Here is a 10,335-nt window from a genome sequence, read left to right on the forward strand (position 1 = left end):
ACACACACACACATGCACACACATACCATATTGTGCCAACACAGAGGCCTCCAGAGCAACTCCGCTGAATCAGATAGCAGGGCTGTTTGCTGTTTTGGATCCCAACTTCGCTGACTGATTAGACAATAATCACAGGCTCGGAAGCACCAGTGAATCTGTGAGATCAGACACCCTGCTTCACCATGGTTGATGGGAGCTCTCGCTCGGCGGATTCAAACATGGTCTGAAGGGGGTGGGAGAAGTCGCTTCTAGAAGACCGCTCTGAGCTCTGGATTACAGTCCAGCTAACAGGCTAGGGCTGGGCCCTGGGAGCACCACCCCAGGAGGGAGGGAGAACCCTAGAGGTGGGAGGCAGGTACAGGTGGCCCACCCACCACCTGGGCCACATCCTGGAGCCATTGCTCTCCACAGAAGCACCAGCCAATCTGGAGCGTGGATGTTAACAGGTCTACCAGGTTAGCCGGGAAGAGCAACATAGGGGGAAGATCCAGCCCCCAAATAAACCGTGTCCCAGCCTTTCTCAAGGGCATGAAAGCAGGTGCTGGGCCGCTGGCCCCTGTGTGTAATGAAGAAACCACAGCAGAAGGCAGTAGGTGAGGGTGTGTCTGGCCCCATTCAAAGAGGGGCAGGGAAGAGGAGGACTGGTGGGATGGAGACTCAGGGTCCCCGAGCCCCAGGTACCAGCCAGAGATGCTCCTGGGGGTACTCCAGAAGGGGAGTGCATGGCAACTAGCAGGGAGCTCTGTAACAAGATACAAAAGATTCATCAGTGTCCAGCACCCCGCAAGACAAATGTCATAGAAATTCAAGGCAGATGGGCACGTGAGACGGCGCAGCTTAGGGGTTAAGAGAGCAAGTGAAAGAGTGTGGTAGCAGACAGATCTGGGACTGCACTCTGACTCACCAGTGTGCCAGCTGAGTGACCCAGGACAAGGGACTTCATTTATTGTGCCTCAGTTTCCCTATCTGCATAGCAGGGACAGGTACAGACTGACCTCAAAGGGTGATTATGGAGATTACATGACATGAGGCGTGGAGTACACCTAGCTTGGCACATCAGTAATTACGGGCAGCTATTGCCACTGCATGGACTGGGACTGGCACAAGTGGACCTTTGCTGCCCCCGTTTCCAGCTAGCATCCATATCTCCTCTCAGTGGGTTCAACCACGCACGCTCTGAGACCCGAGGTGGCTTTGCCTTGTCCTGGTGATGGACACCAAGTCAGTGTGTCTCCTCTCCCCAATTCAAAGGCATCCAAGGAAGTCCCTGCTCTGGGCCCCCTTAACCTTGGAGCGCATGTCTCCCTAGGTCTTCTCCCAGGCCCTGAGGAAGCCCTCAGCCTGAAGTCCCTGCCCCACTCCTCTCTCTGACTCACTTCTACTCAGGGTGGCCTGGCCAGCGCACCCGAGAAAGGGCTGCTTCCGGCATTCTGCGCGGAGGTCCTGCCTTCTGCTGTCCCTGGAGGCTCTGTTCCCGTTTCACCAGCTATTTTGCTTCCTTGGCCATCTGTTCTCTCCCTGTCATCTCCTCTCTGTTTTAACCTTAACCACTACTTTGCTGCAGATGGTACCAAACAGATCCGTTCTTGACATCCTTCATGATGCCTGCCCCCTCCTTCTCATCTCCAGCAAGGGAACTTCTGCTCTGTCCTTTTTCAGGCTGTGACTCCAAAGCTCAGAGTTGGATTTGCCCCACAAGCCTCTGTCCTCAGCCTCATCTGCTCAACTATGCCACAGGTCAGGGGACAGACACCTACCCTTTCCCCTGCCTTTTCCTCTTCCTAACAAGACTTCCCCTTTTCAAACCTGGCCAAGAACCTCTCCTGGTGTCAAGTCCACCGTCTGCTCCAGTTATCTACCCGGTGTCCATAAATAGTGCCCTTGAACCCTCCAGAGGGCTCAGGGGCTCAGGAGCAGCAGCCCGAGACGGAGACCGCAGGCTCCAGGATTCCTTCCTGCGGTGCAGAAGCCAGTGTGCCCATCCTGCAAGTTTGGGTTCAGAACAGTTTGTCTGTCGAAAATGGACCTGAGAGCTGCAGTGAGGCTTTGGCCACGCATCGGCATGACAGGAATCGAACCAAAACACATTTTCTGTGTGGTGGGAGCTCACAAGGGAAACAATGCACTGCTTTCCTTGCTTTTATTCTGGCTACGGGTGAGAAAATGCATGCATGGGCTTTATTTAGCAGCTCTCCCTGCCTCTCTTCTTCTGTTGATGCGTCCGGGTGCTCCCCTAAAATTCTTCCTCTTGGCTTCTCTTTTCTGGCATGAGGACCAGGAGCTTTGAGGAGAGAAGCAGTCCAGAGGCTCCCAATGATAGAAGCTGTTCTGGTCACATTGGGTCCACCAGGCTGCGTCCCCTGGGCGGGACAGGATTGGGCTGGGAAGACAAATTCCATTTCTGCACTGAGATTTGGGATACAACAGCCTCATATCTCAACCCTCTGCAGCAGGGCTCTTGTATTTCCCGTCTACACTTCCTCTGCAGCGGAAAGGAAAGTGTCTTGGCTGTCTGTGGAACACTCCTCCCTTCTCCTCTGGATTAGAGCTAAAGAGGGCCACAGTGTGGACACCTCCAAGAGATGGGGCCTGCTTACACCTGGCCCCGCGGAGACTCTCAGGTCGCCTGGGGAACCTCTGCGTTCAAACGAACGAAGCCCTGACCACCCCATGGTCCCTTCCTCCGCCTCCCCTTCTTCTTCACACAAAGGAGACCCAATCCTGCCACCAGGCCAGGCCATCAGGCTATGGGAACCAAAAGAACAAAATGCATCTTACTGGATTGGAGACCTTAATCTAGCTCTTGCTGAATTATTCAAAGATGGCATTAACTTATAAATGAGTGTGTTTGACTGATTTTGTGGTTGATGTACAGATAAATTCTAATGAAAGACAGCTACACGATTTTAAATTATTAATTAGACTGCCACTTAACAAAGCCTATTTGGCACTCTATTTCCTTGCTTAACAAGACAAAAACTTTAAGGATAGGTTCTTTATTAGCCCCGAGGCTGTTGATTTGCATTCTGTTTTTAGAGCTCTAAAAATGAAAACCATAGATCCTGACCTTAAGCAGGCCACTTCTGGCAAAACAAAACCCCCAGCAGGCTGCTCCTTCTTTCTGGATGGTGCTGGGTGGCTCGGGGCCTGGCTTGCTCTGCTTGCCTCTCATCTCTGACCAGAAGCTTGCGTTTTATATCCCTGGTTCTGCCAGGGTAGGCCAGGAGATGGAAAAGAGGCCAGGCAGCTGCTGAAGCCTTCAGCTACCAGCACTGTCAGCAGCAGGATCCAGTGACGACTCAGGCTGTTCTGGTTCACAGAGGTGGGGCTGTGGCCAGTAGAGTCCTCTCCTTAAGGGACACAAGGCAGCACGTGTGATTGCTAAAATGTCCTACCAGGAGACGGGAGCCACCTTGCTGTAATAGGACAATCAGAAATCAGAGCAATGACCCTCATGACCTAATGCCTGCACTCGCCGCCTTCCTCCTCTGGGGCTTCAGACCACCGAGCCTCCTAAATCCACAAAGCACTCCACTGTCAAGACCATGAGCCCAGCCCTTTACAGACAAGAGGGTTTTTCTCTTCCGCCCTACCCCCAGGACCTAGGGATGGCTGCTCTTTCTTTTCTCAAACCCCTTCCCAAATCCGGACTGTAAAACTCCCTCAGGTCCAGGGCCCATGCAGGGCTCTGCCGCTGATAGGCAGGGAGACTGCAACAATCGTCTGAACCCATCCTGTAACATTTTGCTTGGAGCTCTAGGGAACAATTCGAGAAACAAAAACTTCAATGGCCACCTCCCTTGGCATTGGCCTCAGGCATACCTTTGGCTTTCAGCACACACCTAGAACCCACACAGAGCATCTGAGTGTCTTATACATGTGTGCAAAAGAAACAAGTCCTAGTGATCACAATCAGGGACAGAGAGAGAAGAATGCCCAGCAAAGGACCAAAATAAAAGTCTTTTGCCCGCACAATGTCCCAGCAGAAGGCTGCAGACCACTGGAGCCGAGCATAGCCCATCAAAAGGTTTTTCTGCTCTGTTCCCCCCACCCCCCAATCCAGGTGGAAACCTCTTTGTTGGAAGGACCTCTCTCATCAACCAAGCCATGCAGGAAGGGAAAAATAGCCCGAGTGGTGAACACACATGACTGCCAAGCCTCCACTGGCCACCTCTTGAGCGGGGTAAGTGAGCCTCTGCCACCGGGAGTGGCCCCCAGGATGCACTGGGCTCATTCCAGGTCGGGTCTCTGGATGGGAGAGACAGGCTCCCGGAGGCTACTCGAGCCTCCCTGGGCACCTAAGCCATATAAATAAAGTGCACGGGCTGCTTTGTGGCTCACTTTAAAATATAAACTGCCAAAAGACAACAGGCCACAACAAAAATGAGATGTCAGTTCCCCTCTATTATCTCCATCACAAACCAGGCAACCCGGACATGGCGGCTTTTTAAAACTGCCTGGGAGGCCTTATGCGCCAGGGCAAGTCTGCACCCTCCAGGCCGAAGCTTCTCAGACCCGGGTTTCTGCTCTGGTCTCTAAAAAGCACCCTCTGTGTGCAGACACTCAGGCCGGCACCGCTAGCTGCTGAAAGGACTTTTAGTCCTTTTCTGCAGGGAAAAGGAACCGGGTGTAGCAGTAAAGTGGTTTCTCCAAAGAGCCGCAGAGACTTTTCCCACACCACAGTACAAGGCAGCCAGCATTTCCCCCGCACTGCCCAGGCCCACGTGGAGGGCACAAGTCACACACAAGTTTGTGACTACTGACACAATGGGGCAACCCAGGCTTCCCGGTAGGCCTGAGCAAGCCGGGACCACCACAGAGCCTTTACTGCCACCAGCGAAGGTGTGGTTTCTTCACCCACCTGTCCCACCTGCTTGTGGGCTCTCTTCCATGCCCCCCGCACCTGCTCCCCTCCGCCCATCTTGGGGCTTCGCTTCCCATTCCTCCGCCACCTCCCCCTGCCCGTTTTCTCCTTTCCCATCCTACTGTGAGGTCAGAATCCAGTGCTTACGACACCTCGGTCTGTTGCCATGGAAACAGGGGCGGATTAAGGCAGGAGCGCTGAGCGCAGGGATCAGGCCCCTCAGCTACCTGAGCTCCCGCCTCAGCCGGCTCCCGCAGGGCCCCGGCTGCCAGACCCAGGCGCCGCGACTCGCCGGTCACCCGGCCGGGTCCAGGGACCGGAGGGTCCCAGCGGAGCGCCGCGGTTCGCCCGGACCTGGGAAGGGAGGGAGGCAGACGCAGAAGCCGGGGTGGCTGGAGACGGGGCTTGCGGGCTCACGGCGTGGTCACCTGCCCTCCCTGGGCCCTGGGGACAGCTCCCCGCGCGGCAGCCACGTGGGGGCGCGGCGGGACTTCCCCAGCACCCGCGCCAACTTTGCAACGCTCTGCAATGAGCCGGGCGGCGGAGCGAGAGGGAGGGTCGTGGTTCGGCGGTCGCGCGGGGCCAGCTCTCCTCAAGTTGAGCCTGGCATCGGCCGCGCACGCCGCCCGCGCGCCCCCCGCCTTCGCATGTCTTTGCTCCAGTCAGAGAGGAAAGTTTGAAGAACCGGACATCAGGCGCTGGCCACCTTCCCTCGGCTGCTGGGTACCCAGAGCCCATCCCTGAGGCCCAAAGCAGGACTGCAGGGAAGGTGCCCGCGTCCGGGCCCCGCCTGAGCAGTTAGGGCTCGCAGTGAGCACCCGGGCCCGCGGTGACTGACCGCTGGCCGCACTGGGGCGCGGGCTACACCCGGCACCTCCAAAGCGGCAGAACTGGCAGCATGTGCCCGCGCAGGGGATGGAGCCTGCAACTGCAAAACTTTATAATGGCAAAGCAAAGGTCCCAGAAGGCCACCTCCCCTTCCATCGCGGGCAGCTCAGCGTGGTCTCGAAATGACCTCGCTGAGCCAGATCCCTAGGCCTGGCCGCTTGATCCATGGAGCAAACCCCGTGTCTCGCAACCGGTCACCGACAGGGGCTGAGCCCCAGCAGCAACCCCTCCGTAGGTGCGTCCCCGCAAAGCCCGCCAGCCCGCCAGCGGCTGCTTCCCCGGCTAGGAGCCCGGGCGCCGGGGAGCTCTGGGGCGGCTCCCGGCCTCGCGGCTCTGCCCCGAACACACTCAACTCCAACTTGCCCCTTCAGCTCCAACTCACCTTTGCGAAGCATGTTGGCCGTGGGGCCGCCACTCCGAGGTCGGCCTAGGCGCGCTCCCTCCTGGAGTCCGGATTCAAATCCTTGGGCGCCGGCTGCAGCTAATCCGAGCGCGTCGAGGCGGGGGCAAACCGGGGATCCGCTTGTGCCCGGCAGCCAGGCCCCTCAGGGGCATGGTGAGCCCGAGCCCCGCGCCCAGGGCACCGGCGCCCACTAGCAACCGCGGCGCTCGCTGCCTGGCAGCCCGGCGCGCTCGTTCAGCTCCGGGACAAGCGGCTTGCTCCGCGGAGCCGGCGGCCTGCCTCTGCAGCCCCGAGCTCTTTGCAGGCGGTTTTGAGGGGGGACGACGCCCCCCGGCCGCCCGGCCGCCGGGCTGCGGCCCCCTCCTCTCCGCCCCCTCGGGCCGCCGCCGCCGCCGCGGCTGCTGCAAAAGGGCGCTCGCACGCACCGCCAAGCTCCGGGGAAAGCGCCCGGCGCGCGTTTGCAGGACCCGGTGATCGGCGGAGCGGGGCGCCTCCCTTCCTCCCCCCAACCCCCCGGCTTCCCCCACCTTTTCTCCTCCCTCTCTCCCTCCTTCCCTCCCTCGCTCGCTCGCTCGCTCGCTAGCTCCCTCCCTCTCGCTCCGCTCCCCGCCCCCGCTCACGGAGCGCCTCCCATACAAAATTTATGAAAGTGCTCTCAGCTCGCGGTGCCGAGCGCCGTCCTATTCCCAGGGCAGCGGCGCTCAGCCGCGCGGCGCCGCCTCCCAAGGTGTTTTCGCAGCGCCCGCCCCCGGGGACGATCCTTGGCCCGCGTCCATCCAAGTACCTGCCCCAGCCCCCGGGCCGGCCGTCGGGTCCCTCGAAAACCCCTCCCGAGCCCCGCGGGCTTCCCGGAGCGCGCACCCGCAGCCCAACCCCCGCCCGCTCGCCCTTCCCGGCTGGAGGTCACCGAGAGAGGCGGCTGGAACCGTGCGCTCTGCCCACCCGCTGGGACAGGAGGACAACCGCCCTGAGACCCCAATCACGAGTCTGCACCCCCGCCCATGTCCTCTCTAGCCGGCTCCGCTTGCTTCTCGCAGGCTCGACGGCTCCTCCTCGGCCAGGACAGCTCGGGCGGACCCAGCCGCCTCCCATCCCGCGTCCCAGGATACTATTCTTTTGGCGGCGGGAGGTGTGGCGAACCTCCGGGCTGGTCTAGTCCATGCAGCAAGCATTCAGGGAGGCCCAGCTGCAAATCCTAGAGAGAGGGAAGAACCAAAGTGGGGCTCAAGTGAGCTATCCCCGCCTAGGGGGTTCTCTGATCTCCTTCAGTCTGCACAGACCCCGCCCGGGGCTTCCTGAAAAATGGTAGAGGCACCGCCTAGAAAGCCGGCCCCGCAGGGGGCCAGTTGAGTTGAGCTGAGAAGGTTCAGGCCAGGAGAGATCCTGGGTGGAGGCGGCACCCCCTACTGGCCTGGGATAAGAGGGGTCCTGGAAAAGGAAAAAGAGTCACTCCTTCAATACACGTTTATTGAGGGTCTATCCTGTGGGACACTACTATTCCTAGGGATGCAGCCAATGGAAAAGACAAGGTCTCTGCCTTTGTGGAGTTTATAGTTAATAGGGAGCAAATGAAAAAACTCGAGATGAGACAGTGCTTGGAAGAAAAGCAGGGTATAGTACAGAACTGGTATGAGGGTGTCAGGGAACGCTCCTTTGAGCAGGTGATGTCTGAGAGAGTGAACTGAAGTGAGAATGAGTTATGATTCCATGCAGAAAAACTTGCTATGATAGGTTCAAAAGAAGGCCAGTATCATTCATTCACTCATATATGGATTCAATGGCACTGAGGCTCTGGATTTGAACTAACTACGTAGGTATGGACTTCCAGAGCTTATGGCATAGTTTAGGAAGAAAGACCCACAGGGGCACCTGGGTGGCTCAGTCAGTTAAGCGTCTGACTTCAGCTCCGTTCATGATCTCACGGTTCGTGGGTTTGAGCCCTGCATCAGGTACTGTGCTGACAGCTAGCTCAGAGCCTGGAGCCTGCTTCAGATTCTGTGTCTACCTCTCTCTCTGATCCTGCCCTGCTTACGCTGTCTCTCTCAGAAATAAATTTAAAAAAAAAAAAGGAAGAAAGACCCACAAGCCATCTTAGAATATGACGAGGAGACACCAAGTGTGGGAGGGGGCTCAGCTAGCTGTGTAAGGCAGTGGATCATCAAGGAAGTCTTCACTAAAGAGATGCCATTTAGGTTGGGTCTTGAGGGCTGAGAAGGAAAAGGGACATTCCAGGCAGAAAAGAATGTGCAAATGCATGGTAGTGAAAAAGTAACTTTGTTCTGAAGATTGAGAAGATTGGCCCATCTTGGGGGTCCCTTGGATGGCTCAGTCAGTTAAGCGTCTGACTCTTGGCTTCGGCTCAGGTCATAATCTCACAGTTTGTGAGTTCGAGCCCTGCGTTGGGCTCCACACTGATGGTGTGGAACCTGCTTGGGATTCTCTCTCTCTGTCCCTTCTCTGCTCACATGTGCGTGCGCACTCTCTCTCACTCACTCTCTCTCAAACTTAAAAAAAAAATAAGATTGGTCCATCTTGGGATGAATTGAAGGTGAGCTAGTTTCTTAGCTTTGACCAGCTGCAGAGCTGGGCTGACTCCACACCCTGCGTCAGCCCTGTGAGGCAGACATTAAAGCTGAACTTGATGGCACTGGGCACTGCAGAGGCTCTCCATGAGTTAACTGAAGCCCAGGAAATCTGAACAACTTGCTCAATGTCACAAAGCAGATCAGTGCCAAAGTGTAGGCCTGAATCAGGGTATGCTAATCCTCCTTCCAACTCCATGAGCTGCCTCCCCATAACCCCCTTGCCCCACAAACTCTAGCTTCTCAGGCAAAGTTGGCTGGGGCTGGGCGTGAGTGTGAGAAGCAGAGTTATTTCGGGCCTCAGGAGGGCTGGGTGCTGCTTTGGAGTCCAGCCAGGGGGTGGGGGTGACTGTAGGCGGGTGTTGTGGTGTAACGTGGGGGTGCACTGTGCCCGCCTTCTTGTCAGGCAGTAATTACTCAGACTGCTGAGTAACTCAGGCAGGGAGACCCCCCACAAACAGATGGAGGTGTTCTCAGCCCAAGCTGAGTGGCAGCCCTCAGTGTCCTTCCCTGCAGTATCTTGGGAGACATGTTAGTTCCCCTAGACATCACCTGGTTTCCTAATGGGCACCAGGGCAGCTCATTCAGCGCTGAGGCTTTGGGCAGTGTGGTAAGAGGATGGGGGCCTTCCATCAGCAGCAGGCCCCCACCTCTGCCTAGGGAAAGGCCCTAAGGGGTGGCATGCTAGGGAGAAGCCACTACTCTGCTGGAGTCCATCCCCACCTGCCTCCTCTCCCCCTCGCCAAACTCACAGCTGCAGCCAGAACTAAAGCTGTCCATAGGCTGGGGCTTCGTTCTGAAGGGAGAAGGGCTGGACTCAGGGGGTCCCTGGAATTGAGATCTTGCACCTTGGGGGTCCAAAGAACCAAGGAAAGTCTGGCCTGGACTCTTATCAAGGCAAGACGGGTGTTCCTGAGACCCGTGGTCCTGTCCAAAGCTATAACTGTCCTACGGGCATTGGTCAGTGGCCTGAGGGGCAGAGTATTGACCCCTTCTGGTCCTTCCCTTGGCTGCTCACTCTCAGCCAGCCCATATATCCCTTTTCTCTGGGCAGCCTCCCAGGCAGGGCCTGTCCCTGGCTGCTTGTTTTTCACTTCTCCATGCACCTTAATTAGGAGTTTCCAAGCAAGGAGGGCCTCCAGGGGAGCCCGAGGCCACAGAGCTACCTTAAAGGGCCAGCCGTGCTCATGTCACCACCACCAAGAGGGGAAGATGGTGCTAGAGGGCTGGATGGGCAAATAGCTCTGGGGGAACATTTGCTCTCCGGGGCAGACCTTGCTGAAGGCCAGTCCTGCAGGTACTCTGCTTCTTCCAAAGGTCAAGGCTGCCTCACTGGCTGCTCTGCCTTCTCTTTGGGATCAGAGGGGCCCAGACCCAATCCAGAGAAAGACTATCTAGGCCTGGGGGGGCAGCCTAGGCAGAGTAAATGTTGGCCAGAATCCAAACGGTATAGGCAGTTCGAATCCTTGGACATCTCCCTGCCCCAGGAAAGCACCCTGGTGTTTGGGGTCTTCCCTTGGTAGCAGTTTTGCATATGGGAAACTTCCACACTCCGTTCTAAAGGTAAGCACACGCTGGTGCTCCTGAAATCAGCATCA

The 10,335-nt window shown here is 57.3% G+C and overlaps 1 long non-coding RNA gene across 1 annotated transcript; it reads right to left on the reverse strand.

The window, feature by feature from the left end:
- Positions 1 to 2,126: 2,126 nt before the first annotated feature.
- LOC120246448 lies at positions 2,127 to 4,944 on the reverse strand. Its single transcript, XR_005532052.1, has 3 exons — positions 4,862 to 4,944; positions 3,068 to 3,416; positions 2,127 to 2,380 (listed from the first exon to the last, which is right to left on the reverse strand). It is a non-coding gene; the product is annotated as an uncharacterized LOC120246448 (long non-coding RNA).
- Positions 4,945 to 10,335: the final 5,391 nt, after the last annotated feature.

Source organism: Hyaena hyaena, unplaced genomic scaffold (genome assembly GCF_003009895.1).
Source record: "Hyaena hyaena isolate Hyena2069 unplaced genomic scaffold, ASM300989v1 scaffold_10, whole genome shotgun sequence".
Classification (NCBI taxonomy): Eukaryota; Metazoa; Chordata; class Mammalia; order Carnivora; family Hyaenidae; genus Hyaena; species Hyaena hyaena.